At 34.8% G+C, this 15,326-nt stretch overlaps 1 long non-coding RNA gene across 1 annotated transcript; it reads left to right on the top strand.

Annotated features, from left to right (window-relative positions):
* The first annotated feature begins 305 nt into the window (after positions 1 to 305).
* On the top strand, positions 306 to 15,100 carry LOC121432050. The gene is made up of 3 exons (XR_005972176.1): positions 306 to 1,249; positions 6,005 to 6,342; positions 14,854 to 15,100. It is a non-coding gene; the product is annotated as an uncharacterized LOC121432050 (long non-coding RNA).
* Positions 15,101 to 15,326: the final 226 nt, after the last annotated feature.

Below are 15,326 nucleotides of genomic sequence, written 5' to 3'. Positions count from 1 at the left end.
TACATTGTATAGTATATGTAAACCAGTGAAAAAAAGATTTCCTTTCTGGATTATAAAGTTATTCTATTTTATTTATATCATTTGATTTACAATTTTTTGCTAGGCAATTTAGCTTACTGCAAAAAAAATGCTATAGAATGTTATATTGTTTCATGTTTTACATAATTCTTTTTTTGCTAGGCAATTAAACAAGCTTTCTGCAGGAAATACTTTGAAATGCTGTTTCATGTTTTTCATCAAATTCTACTTTGACATTTCCACCTTTTCTCATCTTGTCTCTTCTTTCTTTCTCTCTGTATAGAGATGTCTCCATGCTGCCTGACCAATCAAGCCTAGTTCCATGTGGAAAGCCTTACAGGTGTGAATGATGCCCAATGTCACGCGTACATGATTCTGTCATCCATCTGTGCCTAGATCCTCCAGGGAGAAACGTGAACGCATCCTCATGACACATTTAGTCTCGCATTCAGACTCCCATCCTACATGTACCTACGCTCTCCGATCAGGTTCACGAACGAGCTTCCACAGACGATGTCGGATATGAAATAACAGAACTGTCATCGGAAGTTTACCGTCTTTTTGAAGGAGTGGTGGATGTTTTCCAACAAATCCTCAAGAGAAGGAGATGCTCAATTTGCTGGTGGCCCTACGTGCAGGTCATGTGACTCGTTGATCACAATTGCTAGCTTGAGGTCCTAATTTGAACCAATCCCCTCGCTCGCAATGCATGATTGCTTTTCATCTATGTTGAATATCGTGTTGCTTTAATTCAACCGCATATTTTCAGTTACTTCCCTTCATCCCTCTTCCATTTTTTGGTCATCCCAGCCACAGATTTGATTAAAAGGCCCCAAATTAGATTTGATTTTTCCATTGCCGACGGGTATGCAATCCAGGAAATCAGATGATTGCTTGCTTGTAAATTGAAGCAGAGATGTATTAAGAACACTTTAATTTCTATGGACATCCTTTTGATTATCGATAAGTGCGTGTTCAGAAGTAAACATCCGCATGCTTGTGTTTACGGACATGTGTTTTTAACCCCTCAAGAATAGTCGTCAAGTTTAAAGCATCAACACACCCTCGACTGGTTGAAACCTGGAAAGTTGCGAGGGTTCAACTGAATTTCATCGGGATTTCTATCTCCTGTTTGCACCGTCAATCCTAAATGGCAACCGAGTGAGGATTGTAGGAAATAGATTGTGTGATCAAGAAGTGGAATTTCAATTCTCTCATCCTTCAAAGCCAGGTAAGTGAAGAAAGAAACTGCAATTATCCTTTTAATGCATCTGAAAGCCTTCTGTTTAGATCAGGGATAAGTCTAAATGAGATTTGCATCATTGTGTGGGAGGATGTTAAAGCCTGTTCTTCACACGCAGAGAAGGTTTAGATTAGTGGGGATCTTCGGAAACTCGATTTGATCTTCATAGAGGATTTCTGCAGAGAGCTGCTTGGAATAAGTTAAAATGATTGATTTTCACGTAGTTTGTGGAAAGATATGATAACCAAAATACATCAATAATCCTGTGATATACAAAGAAGATTTAGATTAGTAGGGATTTAGGGACATTCAAGTGAATATTTATGGAGGATTTCAGCAAAATGTTACTTTGAAATAACAGCTACATGTATATTGATTGATGAAAAGGTATTAAAGATGTACCTAAGATCCATCAAATGTCCTCAGAAATAGATGTAAATTGCAGACTTGCCTCCTCCCTTACACATGAATGGAATTTAATTTACACTTTGGTATTGAAAAAGAGGTAACTACCATGGCAACAGGGCTCAGCAGCCAATCAAAATCAAGGTTACCATGGTAGTTGTCATAATGGCAAAGTTACAACAGTTGAAACTGTAAATGAAACAGGGCCCTGGTCTTCTCATCCTTTTTATGGTGACTTGATCAGATCCAGAATCTTGCCCTCTGGTCTTCTCATCATCAAGCTGATTTAATGAGATCCAAAATCTTGTCTTCTGGTCTTCTCATCCTTATCAAGCTGATTTGAATGTGATCCAGAATCTGGTCTTCTCATTCTCATCAAGCTGATTTAATGAAATCCAGAATCTAGTCTTCTCATCTTTATCACGCTGATTTAAATGTGATCCAGAATCTTGTCTTCTAGTCTTCTCATCCTCATCAACCTGATTTAATGAGATCCAGAATCTTGTCTTCTGGTCTTCTCATCCTTATCAAGCTGATTTGATGAGATCCAGAATCTTGTCTTCTGGACTTCTCATCAAGCTGATTTAATGAGATTCTGAATCTTGTCTCCTGGTCTTCTCATTCTTATCAAGCTGATTCAATGAGATCCAGAATCTTGTCTTCTAGTCCTCATCAACCTGATTTAATGAGATCCAGAATCCTGTCTCCTGGTCCGTTTATCCTCTTCCAGCTGAGATCCAGAATCTTGTCTTGTCTTCTCATCCTCATCAACCTGATTTAATGAGATCCAGAATCTTGTTTCCTGGTCTTCTCGTCCTCATCAAGCTGATTTAATGAGATCTAGAATCTTGTCCTGTGGTCTTCTCATTCTCATCAAGCTGATTTAATGAGATCCAGAATCTTGTCTTCTGGTCTTCTTGTCCTCTTCCAGCTGAGATTCAGAATCTTGTCTTCTGGTCTTCTCATCCTCATCAAGCTGATTTAATGAGATTCTGAATCTTGTCTCCTTGTCTTCTCATCCTCAAGCTGATTTAATGTGATCCAGAATCTTGTCATTCAGTCCTCTTCAAGCTGATTTAATAAGATCCAGAATCTTGTCTTGTGGTCTTCTCATCTTCATCAACCTGACTTGATGAGATCCAAGATCTTTTCATCTTGTCCTTGTACACGTATGTACATATTCTTGCTCTTTCTACCTGAAATTTCTTCTCATCTTGGTACACTTCAAACATGAAGCTTCATCCATTTTGCTCTGGTAGATTATTTTACCTTAATATATCGTGCAGAGCTCTCCCTTACAGATTCTAGGAGAAGGGGACACTGGAAGGGCAGGGGGGGGGATAATATGGTAGTCTTTTGTAGTATCCTTTTTTTTTTTGCTTTCTAATCTTTGATGAGTCAAATTGTTTTTTTTTTGTTGTTGAGCTAGAATCCCCTTTCATTTTTTCGTGTGAAACCAACAACTTTTCTTTTTGCTCTACTCCTCCCTTTCATAAAAACCTCAATCCACCATCGTACACTTCCCAACACTCTTTGAAGTAATAGCTCTTTTGATATTAAATTATTCCATTATTTATGTGTTTATTTCATGTTATTTTATTCTAGATAGCACTCTATTCGATAGGAATGATGAAAGTAATGATTTTGACACCTCCGATATAGTGCAATCATCCGCTTGGTAATGAGTAACACTCATCATGCTAAATTATTGATCGTTGATAACTCATTAGGAAAATTAATTCAAATAACGGTGAAGAATATTATGACTATTGACTTGAGCAAAGCACAGGAAATTATGAAGTTACAATGTATGTTGTCAAGTTGCCATAATATTGTGCACTGATAGACATGGTTAGCCTTCTATAAATAAGCTTGACTTTAAACCAGCAGCATACATGTAATATTTATACACTGTAAGAACTGCGGTGTTAAAACTGACACCAATTGGTGTTAATAGAGGACCACACCCTGAGGTGTTAAAATTACACCCTAGAGATTAAACATAACACCGAAGAGTGTAAAATTTAATGTAACAACAAAAGGTGTTGTAATTAAACAGTATAAAACTAACACCAATTTAACACTGGTGTAAAATAACTGGTGTGGTCCTCTATGTACACTGGTTAACACTACAGTTTTTGCTGTGTACATACTCCAGGGCCCCGTCTTACAAAGAGTTACGATTGATCCAATCAATTGTAGCTCTTTAGAAATCCAACAATGTTTTTCTTTCAGAGATTTGTTTGATATCCTTTGAAAACAAAAAGAAGCATACTGAATTGTCAAGAAAACAGATAATGTATGAATATACATGATTTCTAGTAATTATTTTGAACAAACATGCATTTTATATGTTGACTTTGCTGGCTTTCCATAGTTGAAATTGATTGGATCAATTGCAACTCTTAGTAAGACCGGCCCGGATGACATAATTACTATTTCCAAATCAAATAGAAACTGCCATTATCTGCAATTTGTTTCCTTTGATCCGTCAGTGATGCAGTGGAGAGGAAATTCACCTTATTTAGTTAAAATTCCAGACAAATTGTCTAGATAATACATATGTCAACTGCATTTGGTCCTCATGTTTTTTCCCCTTGTCATTATTATGCGGACCTCTGTGATGAATACCTCAACCAGAATCATCATTAATATTTGATTATTATTTTGGAAAACACATCAGCAGCAATTATCTTCAGCAGAGGAAGAGGAAGAATTTATTTTATGTGGTAAAATATCATTTCTGATTTTAACTTTTCTATTTTCTTTTTTACAGGCGTAGGTTTTGCAGTTCTAGCATCTGGGCCCCGTCTTACAAAGAGATGAGATTGATCCGATCAATCACATCTGTGGACGGCCAGCAACGTCAACATCTAACATGCAAATTTTTTTCAAAATATTTCCTAGATATGATGTATATTCATGCATTCATCTTTCTTTTTGAACACTCAGTGTGATTCTCTTTGTTTATTATTAAGGAAATTGTGCAAATTTCCTGTAGAAAAAAATATGGTATGGATGGATGTCCATACAGTTGAGGTTGATTTGATCAATCGTAACTCTTTGTAGGACGGGGCCCTGGGGTCCGTTTTTATAAAGCTGTTTGTAAGTGACTTTAAGAATGACCAGTGATCCTTTCTTGTGGTAAATGCTATTCACCATTAAATGTTCATTGGTGATTATTTAACGTGTAAGAAATGTTTACCAGTCGCTCTTAAAGGTTAAGTCCACAACAGGAAAATGTTGATTCGAATAAAAATAGAAAAATCATATATTGCGTAATGCTGAAAATTTCACCAATATCGGATGTGAAATAAAGTTTTTCTTTTGTTTTTGTTGTTTGAATTATACAATATTTCAATTTTTACCAATTTGACATCAAGGACCAACTTTACTGAAACATAAAATATAACAATGGTGATGCCACATGTTCAGGGAGAAATAAAACTTTGTTTCACAGGACATTGAGGAGAAAATTAGAATATTTCATATAATAAAATACAAAAGAAATAGTGAGTGAGTGATGTCATCAGTCCCTTCATTTGCATACCAAACAAGATGTGCATATACATTAACTGTTGTGTGAAATTAAGCGAAATTTTAAAATGTCATGACTTCCTTTAATGTTTCACATCCAATTTTGATGAAGTTTTCAGTGTTATACTTGCTGGATTTTTCTCTCTTTATTCCAGTCAACTTTTGTTGGGGTGGACTTGTCCTTTAACTTAGAAACAGCTCTGTGAAAAACTCAGTCTGCTTTATTTTTTGAGATGCATGTACAGTTCATCAGGGCCCTATCTTACAAAGAGTTACGATTGATCCGATCAACCATAGCTCTGGATGGAAATCCATTGTCATAATTTTTTTCTCAAGGATATTCGCACTATGTCTTTTGTAAGAGAAGCATAGATACAGAATTCTCAAGAAATTCATGAATGCATGCATAATTCAGAGCTGCCAAGTAGTCCGGATTTTCAGTATTTAGTACTGAAAAATAAGAATACTGATGGTTTCATGCAAAATACTGATTTCTAAAGTTTCTGTTTTATTTGTTATCTTGTGGTATTTCATTGAAAATACTATTAAATGTCATACTGATTGTCAGCTTTAAAAATACTGAACTGTTCTCTTTCAGGTTGGCAGCTCTGGCATATGCATCATTTCTAGAAAACATTTTGTACAAACATGCATGTTAGATGTTGACATTGCTGACTTTCTGTATTTGTGGGTGATTTGATCAATCACAACTCTTTGTAAGACTGGGCCCAGATATAGGATTTTTAATTTGTATTTTTAGGTTGAACCTAATGAAATTTTACTGTTTTGGTTTTCTTTCAGCTTGTAAAACAAGACAACATTCATGCGATGATAGGTACCTGCAAATGTTCAGCTGTCAATTGAAAAGTATATTCTCCTTTGATGTCTGTTGGATCAGTTGCGCCTGCCGCCACCGCAACAGCTTTCAAATTATTGAAATCGACTTTTATCTGGCGGGAATATATTTATTGAGAAGAGAGAGAGGAATACCAGGAGACAAATATTTGTGAACATTTGATTTTGATTACAAGTGCCTTCAACAGTGGAAGTGGAGTGGGTTATATTGTCTTCAAAATTGTTAGCCTTTGGAGTGGAATCTGGGGATCACGAGGAGAATATAAAAACAGATTTTATTAAAGGTAAGTGAAATGTCTTTTTTTTTTCAATGATTACATATGCTTTTACACCCACTCGATCTTGGAAATTATGTGACCTTGTTCACACCTCAAACTACCAAATTAAATCGGTCATTCACACTTGCTCGAACCAGATAATATTCCCATAGTTAAAGGACAAGTCCACCTTAACAAAAACTTGATTTGAATAAAAAGACAAATTCAACAAGCATAATACTGAAAAATTCGTCAAAATCGGATGTAAAATAAGAGAGTTATGACATTTTAAAATTTCATTACGAGCCTTATGCATAATTAATTTTTTCCGTTGATTCAAATCATCATTTTTGGGGGGTGGACTTGACCTTTAAATACAATAGACTTTCAAAGACTCTACTGTCATTTCTACAATTGCATGCTTTAAACCATGGTCACATTTGCTCTACGGCGGCCGTACGGCGAGTCGAAAACAGCCGTTTTATTCATTCTTATTTAAGCCACCTATATTTAGCTGGTACAAAAATATTTAAACGGCTGTTTTTGACTCGCCGTACGGCCGCCGTAGAACAAATGTGACCATGGTATTACATAGCTCTCATTCATGCACACCCAGGGACAAAGTTATTGAACTTCTTCTTAGGGTAATCTTCAAGATCAATGTTTGCAGTATTTTCCCCCTTGGACTGACCTAGGAAATGTAACATGAACAAGGTCTTGGTATCCAGTAATACAATACAGGCGGTGCTGCACCATCCAGAGTTTGCTCAATCTCGAGATTTTAGACCGATCGGCCCTCTTCGCGATTAATCTCGAGATTCAAGATACCCCGACTCCACCATCGCAAGAAGAGCATTCCTGCTCAAGTGAGGCATCGATGCATTATGGTCTGATGCCGTGAATGAATAATCCTGAGTGCATCTGCACCTACGAATTAGCGCGATAATTCGTAAAATAGCGCGCTATTTTGCAAATAATCTAAGTTGACTTGGGATTGCAATCTCGAGATTAATCCTACAAACTAGCGCGATAATTGCGTCTCCATTGCAAATAATCTAGAGATGGTTCAGATCGGGATAATTTGCCGGATCAGAAATAGCGCGCTAATTTGAAAACTCGGGATGGTGCAGACGGCCCTTACATGTTCACTTTGAAATGCTTTCCTGCCCTCTTTACATTATATTACTTTTTAGAGCCCAAGAGTACACACCCAAAAGATAATCTATTTCCTCCCTTAAATCAATCTCCAAGATCAAAGTTGGCAGTATAATTTCCTCATTTGACCAACCGAAAATGACTGTGAACAGGGTGGTATACTATACACTTTGAAACATTCATCCATCCTCTTTACAATAGCATGCTTTACAGAGCTCATGAACACACCCAAAAAGATAGAGTTAAAGAATTTCTTTCCATCCTTTATACATGCATTAATCTTCAATATGAAATTTCCCAAGTAAGAAGAAGGTTTTTTACAGAAAAGACTCCAGGCTTGTCTGTCAGGTGATCTGTTCAATGAAGTATTCATGAATGTGACAAAATAAAAGGGTTAAGCTTGGATAGAAAGAGACGTTTGAATCCAAAGGCCAATCTAGGGATTTCCCCTTTATGAAGAAAGATAGGGTTTCGTTCATCACAATTTGTGAATAATATATCATCTTCAAATAATAGCTGTTCAGGTATTCATGATGGTGATACTAGAGAAGGGGTTTTTTTCTCCAACAATCCAAATACATGGAATATTACAAAATCTTAAACGTAGTAAAGGAAAGACAGCAATTTATTTGCAAAGTAATATTAAAAGTTTAATTTGAAATAGTGTAGCGAAATGGACTATTGTTTTATTGTTTTGCTAAAAAGACAGAAAATTTCTTTTCGTACAGTTAATTAGTTTTGATGGGTTTCTTTTTTAAGGGCAAGTTTACCCCCAACAAAATGTTGATTTTAATGAGAAGAGAATTTCAAACAAGGTTAATGCTGACACATGTAATTTCATCAAAATTAATGCTGACACATGTAATTTCATCAAAATTGGACTATTTTTCTCTTTTTATTCAATAGCAAATCCACCTCGTTGTTTGGGTGTACTAACCCTTGTATAGACTGTTTCTGCATAACATCCTAGCTCTATTGTTCTATTATTGTTCTGCCATTATAAATAAGGAGAAAAAGATATAATGTAAATTTAGTTGCTATTATTTTCACAAAACAGTTAAATGCACAGGAACGGTGCTATGCAAATGAGGTATTAAGGGATGACAGGTGAAAAATTATGTTAGGGGCTGCGGCCATTTTGCCTTCAAAAAGCTTGAAAGAACCCCAGAAAATCCTTCTCTGAGACAATGTTGAAACTTATCCAATGCAGTAGATTTAGCCAGTAGCTTGTGAAAAGTAGCCCTCGAAAAAAATTGAATTGCCTGACCAATGCCATCACAAAATCACTATTTTCTCTTTTCCTCCTGTAATATTAAGAATTATTTCAATCATTTGTTCCACCTTGAACATATGGAATTGCCATTATTGTAATCCATGATCACAATTCAATCTAGAGATTCATATTCAAATCTAAACAGATTAAAAGTTAATTCAAATTTCATATAATAAAGTATAAACTAAACAGTGAGTGTGTGTGACATCATCAACTCTCTCATTTGCATATCTGTGATAAGCCAGGGCTCCACACTAACCCTTTATTCCTGCTGGTACAACCTATTCATGTCGGACGGTACATGTATATACCCAGTTTTCATTTTGTTGTTAAAAATGGTAAAGGGGGGGGGGTAATAAAATAATGTAAAGAGCATCAGTCATCATGATTGTGTGTGTAATAGAACAAAGCTGGCTTGATGGGTTGGACATAGATGATTACAGATGTTTTTCCAAAGTGAGCCCTCTTGAGTTGAAATAGAGCACAGTCTTTCTCTGTTTAAACTGTCTTTCTGTTTGCAGTATACAGATTTCTGACTAATTCATATTCAAAGTTGCATTGAACCTTTACCCAAAAGCTGTATGTGGGCTTTAAAGCCCATCTGAAGCCTTTGTAAAGGTTTCATGTTAATTAAATGTATATTCATTGGCGTACCATGATCATCTAGATCATGGCAGTCTTGCAAAAGTTTCTTGACCTGAGAATCTATCGTCATGCATTCATTCATGAAGGTTTTCATGGAAATTATAATTTTGCATTCGAGGATGTTGAGTGGCCTCACTTGGTAATAATTTGGTAAATTGTTTTTCCCTTTAAAAATGACCAAAGCTACATTTTTGTCAGGATCCCAACCAAACTTAAATTTCATAAAAAATTTAAAAAAAAGAACATTCATTAAAATGTATTTTTTCTTTTATTTCATGCCATTTTCACCCTTTTTTTTTGTAACAGAATCACAACCAAAGAAACTTATTGTACATGTACATTTAAACTGCAAAATGCATCCATTAACATTTTTTTTTCATATTATGCACATGATAAATTTTTAGGACATATTGGATGTTTAAATCAATAAACTTCCACCTTCCTTTTTTAAATGTAGCAAGGCACTAAAAGAACATGGCCAAACACTTATTATGGTGGAATTTTCCAAACCTGAGGAATTGAAGAGAGGTCTGTATAAATTTATAAACCACTTCATCATGGAAAGACTATATTTTCAAAGTGAGCCCTCTGTAGTTTGAGTTGTGCACAATCTTTGAATCTCCCTGTTTTCTGTCTGATGCCTCTGATCTGTATCCTGTTAAAAAAGAATTGTATCCTGGTTGGTATGAAAACGAGGGGTATGATGGCATAAGCCTCTCACTATTTTTAAATTACATCTATATTATATGAAATGTGAAGCAAAGTTAATGATGTCCCTCCCTCACTATCTTTTTCATTTCTATTGTTTGAATGAAAGTATACATGTATTTCAATTTTTACAGATTTGACAATAATGACCCTCTTGATTGAACCACAAAATGTAATAAAACAATGTTACCTCCACATGATCATGGAGAAAAGAAAAAATTGAAATATTCTTGACAAGAAGGAGCTCAGATCTGTATGTTTAAAAAAAATTGTATCCTGGTCGGTATGAAAACGAGGGGTATGATAGCATTAGCCACTCACTGTTGTTTTTAATTACATGTATGTTATATAAAATATAATATAATTGCAGGGGGGTGTGAAATTGCTCTGAGCCCTTAAGGAGGAGGAAGAAGCAAAATGTTTTCTGTCTATGGTTATTTTTACTGGAAGTCATTTCATTTTTAAAATAATATAAATTTGAAATTGAAACTTTATTACTGGGGCTTCTATTATTTGGACCTTAATGCTTAGGAGGGCATTTTCTCTTTTTATTTTTCATATTAAAAACATTTGTTACATTGCCCATCCAATTTCCTGCAAGCTAGATTTTAGAAAATAATTTTCCATAAATAAAATTGAAATTGATGATCTGCCATTTTGCATAAAAATAGTTCTATTTTGAAGGAAACTTTGAGAACTATCAAGAAAAAAAAAACCAGGCTTTCATAACAAAAACTCATAATGCATTGTATAAATATTATCATTTGTATAATCTGAACATTGATTACATGTAAATCTATTTTTATATTGGAACTAAGTAGTAGATAGGAAAGTTATGAGCATTTGAAAGTCCAAATTTCTAATGCCAATGCTTGGCTGGGATTCGAACCCACGACCCTCTGTTTCAAAGTCCTTAGACTAATCCACTAGGCCACAAGATCATTTTCCAGAGGATACAGTGCACAACTATCGTAACCCTGGCTTTACCTAGAGCTGCCGCTTCGTCAGAAGATCTCAGGGCCTTCTAGGAATGAAGCATTCCTTCTGGGTACCCATGCACCTCACCTGGGTGGAGTGAAGCACAATTCCTTGCTGAAGGAAAACTTGCTCTGGCTGGGATTCAACACTATGACTATCTGAAGGTATATAGCGATGTTTAGGATGTCAAGTTTTACAGTGTAGGGATTGAAATGAATTACATGTATTGTTTTATCTTCATCATGGGATGTCAGTCATAAATTGATGAAGTGGCTCGAGTTTAGACTGGCTTGCCTTTTAGCGTGGTGCGGTCGAGAGTAGTGTAATGGGAACTGAATCAATACAGACTCTTTAAGATATTTTCGGCTTTCTTGGCAGATACGTTATTAAATTAGGGTGCGTAGCAAAAGTGCATGCTTGATCAATACGCAGAGTTTAGTCACCTATACCATGGACCTACATTACACCAGTGAAGGAAAGAGAGAGAGAAAAGCAAAGATAGAAGATGGGGGCCTCTATAAATAGCAAGATAATCCTTTCGGGATAATGAGTTGTCTTTAGCCTTATTTGATCATTGTTTTGTCTTCAAATTGGCAACATATACATGTATTTTTATATTATGGCATCTTATTTTTCATTTTTGAATTTCAAGGATTGAAACAAAAAGGGTTGACACAAAATGCTTTCAGAATTCAGTTAATTACAGCAATTCAGACTTTGAATTTTAGCTCCCCTCCCCTCCCCTCAAAAAAATATAATAATAATTTTATACGATCACATTGCACATTTTATTCCAATCTGTAATGTATTATCCAACAATGAAATCATGATTCAGACAGTATTCTACTATAACCCAATTTGGGTTTTTTAAACCATGTGAAAATAATTTTGCCGTAGCTTTGTAGGGCCAGGACTGGAGTGAAATACCCTACATTCTTTTTTTTTCTAGATTGTGAAATTTTGCTCAACTTTATTTGATTATCTTCTCTTTATGATCTCACGACCCGGTATACTTTCACAAATATGACAGCTGCAAGACAGCAATTCTGTCAATTCTGTCTTTTTTTAGAGTCATACATAATTTTAGTGTATTTTTGCACAGCAATAATAAAAACAAATATAGAGTTTATACACCAAATCCACACTGATCATGTGCTCAAGGTGCTGAGAAAAGGAAATAAGGAGGGAGAGACAAAGGTTATTGAAGGGAAAGTACACCCTGACAAAGGTTTATTGTAAAAATAGCAGAAAAAATAATAAATGTTGCTGAAGGTTTGAGAAAAATCCATCAAAGTGTAAAAAAGTTATTAGAATGTTAATTATTTGATTCAGACATCATATGCAAGCATAAACGTATGGTTATAAGAAATCAATGATGTAATTTTCTCAGAAAATTGATGATTTTTACTGTACCTTACAGTATACAATAGTCAAATAATTTCACACCCGTTCCAAAAAAGGAAAACAAAAATAAGTCCTCATGAACCATTAAATATTGAATTTTATGCATTTTACATATGACATATGGGGTACATGTAGCTGCTCGTTTAAATCCAAAACTTAAAATTTTAGTATTTGATCTTCAAACATTCCCATATTTTCTCTCTTTTTTTCCGGCTATTCAGACTTTTATTCAGGGTGAACTTCCCCTTTAAATGAACAACAATCATGACAATGAAAGGAAACGACTGGGAGGCGATTTTAAACAAATTGGTTTTTAGAGCAATTTTAAGAGAATCAATACATGTATATTGAATATTAAAACTGTGGTTTTAATTTGTTTACATGGAGGGCAACACCGGTCATTTTACTATTTTACTCAGGTGTTAAAGTTTTTGGTGTTTTAGTTCAACACCTATGGTGGGAACAGCGATTTTCTGTTTACCATTAGAATCAAAACAGAAAATCTGTTCTGTTTTTCTATCTTTTCATGTAAAAATTCATTGAATTATGAAGTATACATGTAATACCCATAATAAGTATAATGTCATATTTTACCCAGGGTAACAACTTCGTTCTCTCAGCAAGCCCTGCTTAACATGATAATGTTATTATTCACATTTGAAAAGAGAGAATGCATGTTTTGCTGTGTACATTTTCTATGACATATTGAACAAATTATTTAATTTTTAGAAGGTCGAGTTTGAAATGGAATTACAGGTTTTCAGAAATAGAAAAGACCTTTTTTTTATTCAGGAAATCACTCTCGTCCCGTCTATGGATGTTATTACAACACCTTTGGTTGTTACTTGTTTGGTGTTATCTTTAATCTCCAGGGTGTAACACCTCTGGGGGTGTCCATCTAGGGACACCAACCATGTTAATCGTAATACACCCCTAGTTTTTACAGTGTAGTGTTGTGAATTCATCCTCTGAATTCAGAAAAAGAACAGAATTTTATCAACTAAAGGCAAAAGGTGAAAACAATTCCTCTTAAAGGGATGGTCCGGGCTGATAATATATATAGCTTCAAAATAGATTAGAATCCACTGAGCAAAATGCCGAAAATTTCATCAAAATCGGATAACAAATAACAAAGTTATTGAATTTTAAAGTTTAGCAATATTTTTGAAAACAGTCGTCATGAATATTGATTAGATGAGCTGATGATGTCACATCTCCACTTGTTCTTTTGTATTTTATTATATGAAATTTGGGTTATTCAAATCTGTTTCTCCAAGAACTAGAAAATTTGATTGACAACTGAATAGTGCATTAGATGTTTATTGCTGCAACTTATTTCATTATAAAGGAGACATATTATTCACACTTGAAATAATGCCAAAAATACGATTTTATGTAATAACATAAGAAACGGAAAGTGGAGATGTGACATCATCAGCCCACCTAATGAATATTCATCAAGACTGTTTCTACAACATATTGCTAAACTTAAAACTTCAATAACTTTATTATTTGTTATCCGATTTTGATGAAAAATTCAGCATTTTGCTCAGTGAATTCTACTCTATGTATTTAGATATAAATATTTTCAGCCCGGACCATCCCTTTAAATTCACTTTTTCTTTTGATTCTTCTGTTTATAATTTTTTTCCACCTCTCATCTATTGGTTTCTATTTTTTTAATCTGAAAACATTTGATCTTTAAAAAATATGTTGATACATAATAAACATATTTCCACATACTGTACATGTAATTTTCCCTATTGTTAACCATGCCCAGTGACTTTGTGAGTTTGTGGTTTGTGTTTGTGACCATTGAATAAAATCTGTTTACACAGTGACAGCTTCTGTTCTTCAATCATATTTACTCTTCCATATTTTCGTTTTTTTTACTGCATTCTGAAGGATGTTCGATGGAAATATAGCATGTAATATAAATTTGAGAGCGACACGTTAGGTTATCAATTTCAAGGGGTTTTAATACTATAACTGTCATTCTGAAAAACTGATTTTCACAGTTAACATCATAACCTGGGAGCAATTCCCTGCCCTAACGATACTGTATCTATCAGTACCAACAAATCCCACCAAGTGAATTTATTTGTACATGTATTATCATCTATCAATAAGATTATAGGATCAGGATGTATTCACAGAAAAAACTCACAATGTGATATACTTTTTTATGAATGGAGATTCGTGGTCTTATACAATTGATACTTTTTCAATAGCAATTTTATACAAAGTTTAACCCTGATTAACTCCACCAAACCACAGAGTACATATAGATGTTGTTTACTTTTTAATAATGGAATGAAGTGAACTGTGGTCTGAATTTAGAGGAATTTTTTTTTAAATGTGTCTGTTTGAAGTAGCGCATAGAGATGCATTGGCAAGAATTGTTGTCGTCTGTTTGGCAGTGTCTGGTGTTACCCTTAGAAAACATGCTTAAGTTCAGGTACGTAAAGAATTCTCTTATATTTTCAATACTAGGGGGTCGTTTCATAAAGCTGTCCGTGAGTTACATGTATGCACAACTTTGCGTGAGACTGGTGATCCTTTCTCGTGGTAACTGATATTTACCCCCAAAAAGGCCGTCTGCACCATCCCGAGTTTTCAAATTAGCGCGCTATATCTGATCTGGCAAATTATCCCGATCTGAACAATCTCGAGATTATTTGCAATGCAGACGCAATTATCGCGCTATTTCGTAGGATTAATCTCGAGATTGCAATCCCAAGTCAACTTGGGATTATTTGCAAAATAGCGCGCTATTTGACGAATTATCGCGCTAATTCGTAGGTGCAGACGCACTCAGGATTATTTATACACGGCAATGCATGGATGC

The sequence above is a fragment of the Lytechinus variegatus genome, chromosome 18 (genome assembly GCF_018143015.1).
Source record: "Lytechinus variegatus isolate NC3 chromosome 18, Lvar_3.0, whole genome shotgun sequence".
Classification (NCBI taxonomy): Eukaryota; Metazoa; Echinodermata; class Echinoidea; order Temnopleuroida; family Toxopneustidae; genus Lytechinus; species Lytechinus variegatus.
Note: the sequence above shows the minus strand (reverse complement) of the source record. Positions and strands in the feature narration are given on the sequence as shown.